Here is a 15,383-nt window from a genome sequence, read left to right on the forward strand (position 1 = left end):
TAATAAGATAGGGAGACTGTGTGTGTGCATCCCAGGAGGGAGCAAGGGGGGGCTTTGAATTGTAGCCTCAAGGAAGGGTCCCCTGGGGAAGTGGCCTGGAGCTGAGACAGGGGGATCCTGGGAGCTGCCCACGCAGGAACGTGGTGGGGGAGGGATGGACGTGTCAGGTGCAGAGCCCCTGGACCAGTAAGGCGGGTCGTCCTGTCAGAAGGCAAGCAGGAGGGGACATGAGTACGGAGCAAGCGAGCACTACCAAATGAGGTCACAGGGCAAGACAGCCAGGTGACATTATCGTAAAGGTCATGAGTGACCTCGATTTTATGACTTCAGGGAACACAGATCAGAACAGAACTTGGTATCAGGCTGAATGTCAACTCTTTTTTTTTTTAACCTTGGGCCCTTCATTTCAGCTGAATACTTGACCAGTGTGCAATGGTTTGATTGATTGATTGATTTAGGAGCCACACAGATGTTCTTCGCCTAACATATTTATTTATTGTGGTCATGTCTGAGTTCTTTTATGCCAGCTAATAAAGTGATTTATTTGAGAAGGAAGGTAAATGAGTATAACATATGCACCAGTCTGTTAGCTGTTTTAAAGAGCTATCTCACTTTTACGCTTTGTTTGAAGGTTAGTCTAACATCTGAAGAGATTATGTTTTCGGAACAGAAGAGTTCTAAATTATTCCTTGTGTCATTAAATTTTTCCCAATGACCTTTTTGGAACAGAATTTTAATTTTCTTAGATATTAGAGCACAAAGCAACTGCGTTAGGAAGGCTGACACCGGGATCGCATCTCAGTAGAACATCTATCTCGGAGCGAGTGAGGTTCTGTCAGAGACGGAAAGGAAAATGAATGTCACTTTTTTCAATTAATGGCTGAGTTCCCAGAATGATTCATATCTTAGCCTATGATATCATCCTTTTTTAAGTGCTTAGACAGACAAATAAACACTTAGAGAAAGAGCAGAATGAAATGATGGGAAGGAGAAATGATTCAGGAGAACAACTGTCGAGGTCAGCTTTGAAGTGAGTGGGACGTTCGGTTTTCATTCAGAAGATCACCGTGGTTTTGTGACAAAGGGAATGCAGTTTGAAGTTTCATTTTGCCTGACAGGGGCGTTAATACCAGGTGGAAAGTGCCTGCTGTCTTATTCCGAATACTTGAAGAAAGCTCATCCTGAGAAAGGGATTCTGGGATGTGGGAGGCTTGAAATGCTGTCTTCTCTCTCCTCCTGATTCCAATTTATTCGCCTCTGAGCGAAGCAGCTCCTGAGGTCGGAGGGCCTGCAGGAACAGGAGCGTGCGGGCTCCCCGGAGTCCCAGCAAAGAGCCGGTGCGGGGCTTCCTCGCCTGGGCCCTGAGGACGGTGCAGGAGGAGCCTTCTGGGGTCGGAAGGCGGCGGGTCCTGGGGAGGGCTGTCTGCCCGTCTGTCCCCTCCAACCTTTGTCATGTGGCGTCAATCCCCAGACAAAGCTGCATGCTAGCTCAAGTCCCACAGGGACTTCTAAGGACAATTATTTGGAATTATTTAAAGATTCCTAAATATTCGATGATTTTCAGATAAGCAGAGAAGAATGGGTTCCTGACAATAGGCAGGACAAAGCCGAGGAGGAGCCTGGTGGCGGTGATGGCAGGGGGAGGGGGTCTACGTGACCCGCCGTCAATACGGCCTCACACAGGGTAGGCAGGTAGACCAGCAGCACAACAAGATAGAGCCTTCTCAACCCGTGCTCTTCACCTTAATCCCCAAACACAGATGAGTTGAGTACTGTTTTCTTGATTTCCCAGACTAGTATAGAACTAGTCCACTCTAGATGCATTGGAGAGAAGTCCATATCACACACACGAAGGGAGCCCACAAACCAGAATTATCTCCTGGAAGGCAGGCCCTTGCAGTGCAGGCTCCCCTGCTAGGTGAGTGTTCCGGGAACCCAGCTGTTGTCAGTGCACCGGCTGGCGTTGTTGTGAGAGCCTGTGTCCGGTCTTCAGTGAAGGTGTGTGAAGGCTCTCTCAAAGCGTTGCCCGTGTCATGACGGGTGAGTCACCAGTGCAGCTGCCCCCCACACTGAGTGTTGGCCACGACGGTAGCAGTGCTCTGGGCAAAGGGATCGTATACCCTTTTCTTGTTGACAGATTAATTTTTATAGCCTTTAAGAAAGGCACTTGTAAAAACATCTTTTAAGATAAACATTATACCTTTCAACCCAGCAGTCCTGTTTTTGGACTCCTCCCTAGGCATAAAGGTTCCGTATGTAAAAGCATGTAACAAATGTGTGTAATGCAGCATTCTCAGTGGCCGAACCTGAGGACCAGGCCAATGCCATTAGTTAAGGGAATGGCTTTCTAACCTGGGCCACCTTTGTCATAAGGTGTTACGTAGCCATTCCAAGGGTGGGCTGAAACTATGTCAGGGGGAAAGGTATCCAGGAGGGAACTGTGTCAGGGGGAAGGGTATCCAGGAGGGAACTGTGTCAGGGGGAAGGTACCCAGGAGGGAACTGTGTCAGGGGGAAGGGTATCCAGGAGGGAACTGTGTCAGGGGGAAGGGTATCCAGGAGGGAACTGTGTCGGGGGAAGGGTATCCAGGAGGGAACTGTGTCAGGGGGAAGGGTATCCAGGAGGGAACTGTGTCAGGGGAAGGGTTTCCTGGAGGGATCATTAAAAGAGAAAAGGTGCATAAGAAAAGCAAATAGGCTATTTTAACTTTTGAAAAGCAATAGTGCTCCAAAAAATGTCCTGTAAAGATGCATGTTTAATGTACCTACAGAAACATTTGAGGATATATTTTAGATCATAAAAATGGTTGGAGTAGTGTGAAGGGTAACATGGGGGAAGTGAGACTGGGGAGGAGGAATGGTGCAAAAAGTAAATAAAATTTATGTGAAAAGACCAAAACAACACACACACACACACACACACACACACACACACACACACAATGCATCTTCATAACGAGGAGAAATGCTAGGTTTCTATGTACTGCCTTATAGGGATATTCAAAACAACACATTCAATATTTTAGAAAGCCTGCTGCAAAGTAATGTTTATAACATGGTTCTATTTTAGTAAATAAACAAAGATCCTATGTGGATGAGTTCTCGTTTCCAGATTTCCTTCATTTTGCCTGAGAAACTTTCCAAATGTCTTCCTCTTGACTTCCTGGCTGCTCCGCTGGGTGCGGAAGACCGTGGAGGAGTTCTCCTGCTCGCTTCCAGCCCACCCATGGGCCCCGGAGCTTGCGGTGCTTCCCAGGGCAGGGCTGCACAGACTGGGGGCCCTTTCGGTGGGGTGGGCAGGAGAAGGATAACTGAACGTTTCCAGCTCTTTGGGTCTGCCGAGGTTCCCCCGGATTTTTACTGGCGATAGGAGTCAACCGGAGTCTTCCAGCCTCCAGTGACTTGGAGGGTGATAGTGGACAGCCAGCCAGCCAGCCGAAGTGGGGCCGAATGGTGGGGAAGGAGGAACTCCACCTCTGTGGTCATCAGAGGTGTGCATCCCGTTCAGATCACGTTGGGTGCCTCTGGCACCCTAATGGAACATTCCAGAGTACAAGTGTACAGTGAGTGGGGTAAGATCCACTAATACTGTAACCACCGGGCTCTGCATAAAGTAAAGGATCTTGTAAGATTGACCTTGTTCAACTAGACACCTGATTCAAGCTCTTATCACATAAAGAGTCTTCTAAGTCCCACAAAGCACCCAACTTGAGGCCCACAGGACACCAGCAGCACGGTACCTGTGTGCTGAGGCTCCCAGGGCTACGTGTGTCCCGTAGACCCTCTCCTTCCAGGGTTCCTGAGCGGGTCCAAGATAGTTCCAACTCCATTTAAAAAAATTGAAGCCAGTCCCCTCTAGTGGGGTTCTATCCGAATGCCCTTAATTACTAGCTCACCTTTCATACCTGAGTGCTACACATAAAACCGACTCTTAAAAGCATGCTGGTGAACTGTTTTTCCACACTCGAGGTACTGAATTTTTTGCATGACAAACATTATTCAGCTAGCTGTGAATACTAAAATAATTGGTTCTCAGGTTAAAGGAAAAAAAGTAAATTTTTAGAAAATAGTAGACATGTTTATCATTTCTTAAGAATTGAGCAGAAAAATATATACACAACACATTATATATATATAAGTATATATATATATAAAATCATTTTTGTGAAGCTTCTTTGGAGAAATCACAAATTTTAGAAGATGGAGAGAGTGAAGAGGTTGGCCGGCATTAGGAAATGTTGGTGAATCAGTGTACACACAGGTGAGTTAATGCCGTGTGCATGGGGAGCTTTTAATATGGAATTTTTAATTCACAGAACTTGGAGGAAATTGAGATTATTCAAAACACTAATGTTTTAGAGATTAAAACATCTATTTGAATATTACTTTTTTTCTTTTTTTTTTAAATAGACCCTATACTCCTATGAAAGGAGGAATCTCCAATGTGTGGTTTGACAGATTCAAAATATCCAACGACTGCCCGGAACACCTGGAGTCAATCGATGCGATGTCGGGTGCTCACAGATCTGATCGACGACGAAGTGAAAGTGGCATCAAGAAGAACAGGATATTAATAGGTGAGACCTTCGAATATTGTGATTTAAACTCCTTCCCCTTTGTTTAATCCTGTATGTTGAACTGAACTTGCAGTGTTGTTGAGAGACTTGTATGTCATTTGCTTGCATTTGCTTTCATGTTTCAATAAACTTTACATACTAAGGGTTTCAAAGATATTAGAATCATAAACAAAGGCTCATGAAATTTTAATTCACTTTCGTTTTAATGACAACAATTTGAGAACCCCATGTTTCATTTCCAAGTAAGAGATTATTCATTTCAACTTTTAAAACAATTTATTTTAATTAGCCTAAGCTTTAGAAATATGTTTAAACTGCTTGCCATGATGAAGATAAAGCACACGTCAAAATACAACATTGAGTTTATGAACAGGAAACTCTTCAGAGTTCGTATCACAGAATAACGTATCAAACTGCTGTTCGGTGACTTTAGCGATCTGTCTCCAAGGGGATATGATGTGCCTTCATGTAAGCTTTTTCTCCTCCTTAATCCCCTTTTTTTCTGTGGTCATCAAACACATGAACTAGAATATCTCTGTTTCTATAATCCGTACAGAAATGAGGTGGGGTTGTTTCAGATTGTGTATGGTACAGCACACTTATCTGGTGAAGGGATTTTTCCAAATACCTACTGTATAATGAGTTGTATTAGATGGAATTATAAAGCAAACGAAGAGTCCGTCTCCATGAAGAGTGTCAGACCATGAGAAGTGCATTTATCTGCTTTCCTGTGTCTGTGCCCACCGTGACTCCGCAGAGGACGTGCTGAGAGGGGGAGCCCAGGCAACGAAATGGTGACTTTGTATCACTTTCTCAGTGGTCGGCAACACAGTCACAAATGAAGCCGGGTGCAAGGCCTGTATTCTGAGACTTACAGTTGACATTTCACTATCCTGGTCTTGCTCTGGTGTGATGGACACGGCGATGGAGAGTCCAGGGTGCAGAGTGTAAACAGTTTCTCAGTACAGCGCCTGTCTGTCCCGCGTCTTGTGTTGAAAACTCTTCCTTTCCTGCTGGTGTGTTTTCGGGTAATGTGAAAAATTAAAGGAGAAAAGGTGCATGTAATTTCCCCTTGTGTGGTACTGTTGTGCTTGGAAAGTACATGTGGTGGTAGCACTACTAAAATAGTTGACATTCACGTTACATTTGACAGGTTTTAAATTGCCCTTAAATATCATGTTTCATATATTGCCATATAGATGGTGTTTAAGTTATACAGGTTGTTTCATATGTAATCTCTCTCTTGATCCTTGTAATGGATAAAATGGAGCTTATTCTTACTTCAGGTGTGATGAAACTAAAAATCAAAGAGATTGCTGGCCAATGTAAAGTAGAACGGGACTAGAACCCAGATCCATGACTCAGTCAAGAACTCTGTACAGAGTGAGGTTCCCTTTCCCGCCACTAGGTGGTGATAATTTGTTGTTAAGAGACAATCGATCTAATTTAGGCCTAACTTGGATCTGGAATGTATAGAACCTGACAATAGTATGACCAGATTGTAAGAATTTTGATCACATGAGCCTACAACCAGAATTTGGAAGCCATGAGAAGCAAGCGCTTCTGGAATTATACCTGAGTAATTTTTGTGGATGCTCTGAACACCCATCGTGACGACAGTGGTTGAGGACTTGGTGGTCTGTTAATAGAACGAATGTAATGTAACCATTAAATACTGATATACTCTGCACATAGAAGGCATTTAGTAACTGTGTGTTCAATGATAAATTTACAATTATGGAGTTTTGTGATCTTTTGAAAGACTTTCAATCAGTATTACACAAAAAAAGTAATTTTAAAAATGCCAAAGCTATGTATAAGTAGTGAGATTTTAGATGACTCCTTTTATTCCGTTCGTATGGTAGAAACAACTTTATGTGATACTTCTATATAACCTTTTCCAAAAATGAAAATGAAGCGATAGAGGAATTACCAAGAGGAAGCCAACCACGAGAATCCCCTGGGTCCCTTTGGGCTGGCCTATTATACAGGGTTCTTCTGTAGTTCTCTCTTGGAGCTAAAACTGAAGTGGTGATAGCATTCTACATTCTTTTAATTGATGTGTGTATTAATTAAGCCACTTACGACTCTTCAGTCATTAGCAGAACTTTCAGGCACCGGAACTGCTCTTCCAACGGGCTTGCAGAGAAGATGATAAATGTTGAGCTTCTCCTATACATTGTATTTGAGAGAAAATGTACAAATAAATACACATCCCCAAATCTTTTGAGACTTTATCACCGTTCAGTCTGAAGGATAATGATATAATTAAATGGAAGGATTGTTGAAATTTGGAGGGCAGGCAGATTTCTTTGCATTTTAAAATCCTATTCAATTGACAGTACACTTGAATTGTAAGTATTTTCCTCTGGATTTTGTTCAGATAGATTAACATTTTTCCCCTGCTATAGTTTTTTATATATTGTTTCTATTTTATTTTATTTAAGGAGTTCATAAAAGCTGGGTTTATTATTTTTTAACATGTTTTATTCAGCTCGTTAATCTTAAATGTATGTTGAAAATGTTAACTCTTGACATTTTAATACCTTGCCAGCAACTATAAATATACATTATAAACCATTACCTACAATGAGTTTACTATTTGGTATTTACTTATTGAACTGTATATTTTATATTGCATTTAGACATGTAGATGGAAATTGAATTCAAATAACTAGTCCTTTGTGTTAAATTTTTCTGTTGGGGAAAAAAAAATACCCAAAGTCCTTTTCATCGTGGCGTCCTAGACTGAAGGCGACCGCACTGTCCAGGACAGCTGGTGAGAAGTGGCAGGCCACCTCCCGCAGTCCGAGCGGGTAAGGGGCTGACGCTCAGGGTTTTAGGTGGTAGGATTTCAGTGAGTACGGTTCTCTTCCTCGTAAATCGGGAGGAGGTGAACGCGGGCCGAATGCCTGCAGGATGCCTTGTGCGTGTCCACAGTGGCGCCCCCCTGCGTGGGGAAGCGTGTTCTGTGCTGGCTGCTCTCGTCAGGCTGGGTGGTGTGGCTGTTTCTCCCTGCAGAAATGTCCTCGTGGAACTGCAGTTGACAGTTGTTCAATCGGTCACTCAGGATTTGTGAAGCACCTACTATGTGCCGGGCGCTGCTCTAGGCAAAAATGTCCTGGCTCACGCAAACCTGCCAGTCTGGCGAGTGTCGTCTTTATGTCTTGGACTTCACAAAAGAGCCGATAGCTTGGAAGAGATGAAGGGAGTAGAAGTGAGCATTTGCTGAGACCGATCCTGTGACCTTGAAGGAAGGCCGGCAGGTCTGTTCCGAAAGATGCGGAGGGTTATCCCCAAACGGAAAGTAGACTTCCGTATTAATAATAACTGAACATGTTGAAGTCCTTGCTGTTTTAATTTTACAAGTGAGTATTAAGCATTAAAGAATAGGTTTCAAAACTTGATGGAAACCCTGGAAATCTTCTTGTTCAGCCATCCAATTTTACTGGAAATGAAATAATCTTCTCTACACTAAGCTCTTCATATTTAATGGAGCTTGCCAAAGACTTAGTAAGGCACAGATTCATGGATAATGATGGCCCGTGGCTGTTAACTTTCTTGGGAATCTGATGCACACATGCAAAGTTCCACGTACAATTGTGAGATATTTACACTTCCCTACCCTCCCACCAAGCCTGTTCGTGGACCCCTAATTAGCTGTATCTGCATCTGGAGTGGTTTGGGGGTTATTCTGAAACAGCCTTTCAAGTTGTCTTCGTCCCTGGGAGCCGCTGCTACTGGTGAGACCCTGTATTTCCTTTCTGATACGCTTGAAACCGCAGATGTACTGTTATCATACACTGTAATTATTCACATATTATGCTTCTAAACTTCCCCAAGGCTGTAATCTTTACTCATACATTTGTATCTCTGATCCAAATAATATGACCAGCTCTTGCTCTAAATAAAATAATTATATTTTAATAATATCAAGAAGATAGGTAAGGAGTACATTCAACTCTATGGCAAGCAATCTGGATTCTCCACAGTCCTAGCTTTGCAGCTGAAACCAGGGGTACAGTCTTAAGCAGGTCATGTAATCTCCTGGGGCTTTAAGTTCCCTTCATCCATAAAGGAGTTCCACAGTGAATTCAAATTTATGGTCTCAAAGGCTCAGCTTAATGTTATTAATTCTAGTTGCAGGGTGAGAACTCATAAGTATAAAAAATGTACGTGAACATTAGAAATTTAAAAACACATACTATGACCCATTTAGTCATCAGTTCTTTTCCGTGGTGAATGTGATTGATCGCTTTTGTTCAATTCTAGCTCCGTCTTATCGAGAATCTCCACCAGTGATGCCACAGAGCAGGTGGTTGTTACTACGGCTGTTTTTTTCCTGTGAGCTCTACAGTAGACGAAAACTAGCGCCATCTCGCTTTGAAGGTCTTTCATATATTTTAAAAAACATTTATGGAGGAATGGCATAGATATAACTTGCTTCTGAATTATTGCTTGTGTGTATTCTACTTCTTCTGAGAAGTACATTTCGCTTCTTTCAGGAGGATTTCTCGATGGGAGGGTGCATGGCAGATGCATTTAGCATACAGAAACCATCAAGATGTGGGCGAGAGGGAGTCTTCGAACCTTTCCAGCGTTCTGAATAAAACCTCTGCTGTTTACCAGGTAAGCTCGAGCTTGTAAAAAAAGAACAACAGAAAAAAAAAACCCATGAAATATTCACCCATGAAACTAAAACAAAATTGATGAGTAATAAACCATTCACGGCCAAATTAGTCGAATGGTTTATCCCAGCTGTCATTAGTATCCAGGAAATGTCCTGTTGCAGAGAGCATTACACAAGGTGTGGAAGGGAAAGGATGAAAACAACCACGTGTGGTGTATGTGTGGCCTTCATATGTCGCAAGCCTGTACACGATTACGGCTGAGTGTGCATCTGTCATGCACAGAATCAGAACCATCCACCCCAGTGCTGACGGCCGCTGCACAGCAGTGTTGTCGCGTGGGAGCGTGACCCGTGGCGGAGGTGCGGCTTCCTTACCGACAGCAGAAATAGCAGGTGCAGCGATGAGGACAGGGCCTGTAATTTTTCCCTCCATTGCCCCTGGCTCTGGGTTCCGCCCTCCTTCCACCCTGGGTGAGGGCAGGGCTCCCCAGTGACACAGCTTCTTCGGGAAAACGCCAGATGGCTTTGGACAGAGTCCTCTGTGGAGTGGGTGCAGGTCACGCCCAGCAGGTGCCCGGGTGCCCCCAAGGGCGCTGCGCCGCGCCTGGCCCCAGCCGGCCGGTATGTCCCTGCCGGTGGGGGTGCAGTGACCCCTGCCTCTTCCTTCCCTTTAGATGGGGAAGCGGCGGTAAAATTGGGGTTTCCCCCCGCTCCCTGCTGTCACGAATGCAGTTCTCAGACGTCGCACTTGTGTGTGCTCTTCCAGGCTCTTCAGGAACGCGGGAGGGCGCGCTCCCGGAGCTGTTCCAGTGTCACGGGACCGCCGACCAGCTCGTCCTCCCCGTCCTGGGGGGCGGAGACGAGCGCCACCTTGCGGTCCCTGGGCGTGCGCGTGGACTACCACAGTTTCCCGGGGCTCTTGCACGAGCTCTGCCCCGGGGAGCTGGAGAGACTACCGGTCCTGGGTTCTCGCAAAGCTACCGGGAGAGACGGGAGGGGCCCGTGAGTAACGCGGGGGACGCGTTCCCGCACACGGAATGTCCCTGTGAGGAGCAACTTTGACTGCCAGTGTATCATGTGACCAGTGACCATTAAAATACTAAGAAATACCGACAATTTGCTGACTTATTTGTTACTGTAATTCTTAGCACCACCGACGGTAGTAGCATGTTAAGGTAAACATTAGACAAATATCTCTATATTTTCACAAGCTAATCTGCATATAGGATATATAGCTAAATCTTTTAACACGATAATCTTTTACCCAACTCCAGTCCCCTCCCCACTGGGCCAATCGTGTGTCCATTCTCAGTTGTCACATGCTCTCTGCCTCTTCCCAGGTCAATGCACAACCTGGGCCCCCCTCCACAAGACAGGATATACAGGGGGACCCTCCGGTGTCTAGTACTCGCTCATCTTAAGGCATCTGTTGTCCGTACGTGCATGGTCTCCTGAAGCCTGCAAAGTCCTTGCTAAGGCCAGGAACACCAGGTTGAAGGTCTGATCCTCCCAGGAAACTGCGCGGGCCGTTGTCCTCCTCTCGTCCCGTCCCAACCCGCGTTTCGCTTTACCCACACGAACACTTCTTCCCCAGGACAAAGGACTTGGAACAGCCTGGGTGCTGTCTCACCCGGGAGAGGAGAAACGGCAAACCAGGAGAAAGCCACACAGCAGTACACTATGTATGTTTACATGCTGGGGAGAATGCAGTTGTGTGAGAGGAGAGAGTGGAGACTTTTTTTTTTACTCTATTGCTTCTGTTTGAATTTTTATAATGACTTTGATTACTTTTTGTAATCTTTGAAGTGAAGTAAAACAGCTCCTGATAGCATTTTTTTCCTCCACTAACGACTTAATAAGAAATACCATTATCAGCGGTAAGGATGTTAAGTGTATTCCTTACCGGAAGTTGAGGATTTCAACTGACAAATGACCGAGTGAACAGAGAACAAAGGAGGGACGGACGAGCAGTTGGGCTGCGGAGAGTTCACGATGCTTTGGGATGTAAAGGAAAATACCCAGATTGCATGTAGCCAGCGTATATTTAAACACAAAGTCTTTATCATATAAAAGGGATTTCTTGATCTACGGTAAGAGGGCAGATTTCCCAAAGCCATACAGACATTTCCAGAAAATACCAGAAGCATGCAAACAGTTCAAGAGGATCCAGGTAGGACAGGCAGGGACGGCTGCTTCAGCAGCCTGGGGCGCTGAGTCATTCCAGCGCGTGGGGAGGGCGCGGACTCTGCAGAGAACCAACGCACATGCGTAGAGACTTGCAGACTCCTCGGAAGGGGAGGGGCAGCCCCCGGCAGATTCTTGCGCTCAGGGTAAGAGGCAGGCCACGCTCGTGTCATCTGTCACACTGCTGAACCCAGCCTGGTAGCTGCTGCCACACCAGCTCCGTTTGTCTCCTATAGTGTGGGGTTAAGATGACTGTGAACAGGACTCCAGGCCTGGAAAGACACCCCTGCAGCTCTGACCTCAGCTGTGCGCCCAGGGTCCTGGTCCCGTCCCCTGAGGATGTCCCTCAGGGGGCCAGCTGTCCTCAGGTGTCTGCTTGTCCTTCCCACTTGCTCAGAAGCATTCATCCAAGCAGGATGTCTGAGCAGTTACACGGGCTTCGCCTTGGTCTGGGAGCACACAGGGTAGCATGATGTACCCTCCCCAACAGCCATGACCTTGAAGTGGACCTAAATGCTTCCAGGGACCAACGGGTATCCCCTATCATGTTGGCTGCGGAGGGGCACCAGCTTCATGCCAACCATACTAATCAGGTGATTCCCTTGTAGGAATCCTGGACCCCAAGCTGCCCATAAATAAAAAATCGGTTACCCTCTCCCCAGAAAGCTATGCCAAAGTACCCAGGGTAGCTTCAGTTTGGAGGGATCTCCACAGTCATTTGAGAGCTACCTGAGCTGTTTGTGGTTTTCCAAAAACAGTTGAAAGTCTCTTAAGGAAGATGAAAGCCTCAAGTTTCCCAGGGACACAAGCTAACACCTCCTTGACGATTGTTAGGCCCCTGGAGTGGGACCACAGCCGTCAAAGGTACAGGTGACACTGTGCAGTGTGGCCTCCTTGCCAGCCCATAAGCCTTCGAGTTTCCCCGTTCAGCTTCACAGGGGAGTTCAGTCCCTGTTTGCACACAGGGTGCCCGGGGAAGTCACCCCAGGCCGTGCCGTTTGTCCACACCACAGGGTAGATAGGTGACCGCCGTGGGAATGGGCGTGGGGAAGCTAGCCGGGGAGGACGTGCTGAGAGCCGGTTTCTGTCATGGTGAGGGGGGGTTTGGTGCATGGCCGGGGCCGTCCTCTGCGGTCCAAATAGACTTCTGAGTAAGGTACGGAAGAACGGCAGTCACCCAGACCGGCGGGGTCAGCTGAATGGGCATCATCCTGCAAAAGCGCAAGGTCGCTGGTGTCACATGCCCGTCCCTGGTTCAGGGCGTCTGCGAGAGGCAACCTGTTAATGTTTCCCTCCCTCTCTTTCTCCCTCCCCTCTCTTTTCTCTAAAAATAAATAAAACCTTTTTTTTTTAAAGGAATGGCAATCACATTTTGAACCCTCTCTGGAGGGACGGCAGGCCCGGCAGGCAGGCGAATGCCCGGGACAGTCTGGGGGACCAGGCAGGGTGTTCCCCGCTTTGAGGAAGGCCCCGGGGGTCGTTGGGAAAGGCGGTGAGGGACCGTCGAGGCCTCCCTCTTCCCCACGAGCTCCCGGAGTCCAGGTTGCTCTGTCCTCAGCTTCCGTCATTGTTGCTTTTCCTCCGCCTGCAGGGAATCTCTGTCCTCTTCTAGTACGTGGAAGGCCACTGCTTCTCCCCGTGTCCCTGCTGGCACCTTCTCGTCCAGAAGGGTTGGGGACAGGGGAGACAAGGGCACTTTTATAAAGCAGAACAGCCCCCATTTCAGCCCTCGGGCCACTGCAGGGGGACATGCACTTACTTGTCTCCCTGACCCCCCCCCAGCGGAGGGGAAGAGAGATGGACACCGAGGACTCCCTGGGCGACCTTATGGTGCAGCCGCACGTTCACGCCCCTCCTGTGCACGCCCCTCCTGTGCACGCCCTCCTGTGCATGCCCCTCTGAGTCCACTGCTCCCCTCTGAGAGGCCTTCGCCCCGTCTGGTCCTTGAGTGCGTCAGAACGGGAGTGTGAGGCTTCTCTCGGAACACCGAGGAAACATTCACAAAAACATAGACTATTATCCTAAAGCACCTTTTTGGGCTGCCTTCCCATTATTGTGCGCATTACCTTTGTGCCTTTATTTAGGCCTCTTATTTTGGGTTGCTTGGGAAAGCCATACATGATTTTTATCTTGGGAACGGAATCCACGGTTCTGTGATGAGTCGTGGACATCCTGTTTTGAAGAAATCATATTTTGGGCAAAATGCCCATTAGTGAGTTATGTTTTTGCCAATAGTTTAGTTCACAGCCTCTGGGATCCCTCTCTCTCTCTCTCTCTCAAGAAGTGATGAGAAAGTTTGATGCTTTTGAATTCCATTTTAAATTCATTTTAACAGTGATTTCAGAATAGCTTGTTGCTTCGTTTTGTGTTATTGTAGCTAATTCATAATTGTTTCTTTGTTTTGCTTTGTCGTGTCCCTACCTAGTCTTAAGGGCACAGCACTACTTTAAAAATCACTCTGTTTTCACATTATTTCCCTCTTTCTTCCCATCCCAATTTTTCCAAATCAGTTGTTGGCTTGTCCACTTGAAACTAGAGATACACTCGACATATTCACTTTGGCCGGTTCTGGTATGCTCTCCTTTGCCAATAAAATTATTGTAATTGAAAAATTGGGTGGGGACATCCGTGAGAGACAGAAGTCTCCCCCTTGGGTGTGAACCTTTAAGCCAAGTTCTCTATCGCGTAACGAGAAAGAAGCGTTCAAAGCGAAGTTCACGGCAAATTGGCAGAAGGAGCAAACGAATGGTTCTCTTCAAAAATTGCACTTCCAGGGCAGTCGATCTCCAGTCCAGTCTACAAACAGAACTTCTGAATGGCAAATGAAACATATATCAATTTCAAATAGTAGCTGAATGGCAATTTTTTTTTTAGGTTTCTTCATTATCCTGTGAAATGTCAAGCAAGATTTTGGGCGGCTGGTTAACACCATCTCAGCTCAGCCATAGAATTTTTTTTTGATGTTTTCTACTTTTTATTTATTCATTTTTAGAGAGAGTGTGAGGGAGGGAGAAGGAGAGGGAGAGAAACACCGAATGTCAAAGGGAAACAGCCATCGGTTGCCTCTCGTGCACGCTCCGACCAGCAGGACTGAACCCCCAGCCCACACACGTGCCCTGACTGGGAATCGAACCGGCGACCCTTCGCTTTGCAGGACAACACCCAGCCAACTGAGCCACACCGGGTGGGGCAGAATCAAAATTTTTTCTGTTGCCGGAGGGAATGCGGAAATGACATTCCCCACGCAGGGAAACGGGGGCCTAAGGAAGCGAAGCGCCCACTCGGGGCTCTCGGTGAGCAGGGCTGACACACAGCTCTCCCTCCCCACGCCCTTCCCTGTGGCCACGGTGACCGGCTGCTAGCGCGGAAAGCACAGCTGAAAACTCACGGACGTGCAAACGTTCTGGATCCGGAGCTCCCTCCTCTGTAGCCGCCCGAGAGTCCCGCTGCCTCTGTGCTGCTTTCGCAGGGGAGGCAGCGGTCCCTCCCGCTGTGTCGTCTCTGTAATAGCTGGCCTGATTTTGAAGTCACGGTGTGGATGTCGAGGACTTTGAAAACATCATTAATCATTTCTGTCGGTTTTCATTTCTGCATCCCATAGCCTGCTTCAGTCCTTATCCTACTTGATATTTTGTAGCATTTGGCGCTTTGCTTACACCCGATTCTGGACACCGGAGCCTCCCCGTGTGGTTTTTCTGGGCTCCCTGGATGAAGCTCTGTCTCTTTCAACGGCTCCTTCAGTGTCTGTTGCTCAAGGTGGAGGCTCCTCCTCTTTTGTTTTGTTCTGCTTTGAATCCTCCGTCCAGGTGAGCTTCTGCCTCTTTCCGTGGGGCAGACCGCGGGGCCCACGCTCTCGCCCTGGCTCCACACCCGTGTCTCATGCTTCCAGCTGGGCCTCCCCGTCCGGGTGTCAGACAGCTGCTGCGGTGCCTGTCATGTGGTCAAAACGGTGCAGACTCTCCACACCTAACGAGTGTGTGGTTTAGGCTCAAA

The 15,383-nt window shown here is 46.9% G+C and overlaps 1 long non-coding RNA gene and 1 pseudogene across 1 annotated transcript; one reads left to right on the plus strand and one right to left on the minus strand.

Annotated features, from left to right (window-relative positions):
* Positions 1–4,255: 4,255 nt before the first annotated feature.
* LOC118498652 lies at positions 4,256–10,385 on the plus strand (annotated as a pseudogene).
* Positions 8,705–14,710, minus strand: LOC118498653. The gene is made up of 3 exons (XR_004901127.1): positions 14,699–14,710; positions 9,050–9,054; positions 8,705–8,854 (listed from the first exon to the last, which is right to left on the minus strand). It is a non-coding gene; the product is annotated as an uncharacterized LOC118498653 (long non-coding RNA).
* Between the last annotated feature and the right edge of the window lie 673 nt (positions 14,711–15,383).

The sequence above is a fragment of the Phyllostomus discolor genome, unplaced genomic scaffold (assembly GCF_004126475.2).
Source record: "Phyllostomus discolor isolate MPI-MPIP mPhyDis1 unplaced genomic scaffold, mPhyDis1.pri.v3 mPhyDis1_scaffold_28, whole genome shotgun sequence".
In the NCBI taxonomy this organism is placed as follows: Eukaryota; Metazoa; Chordata; class Mammalia; order Chiroptera; family Phyllostomidae; genus Phyllostomus; species Phyllostomus discolor.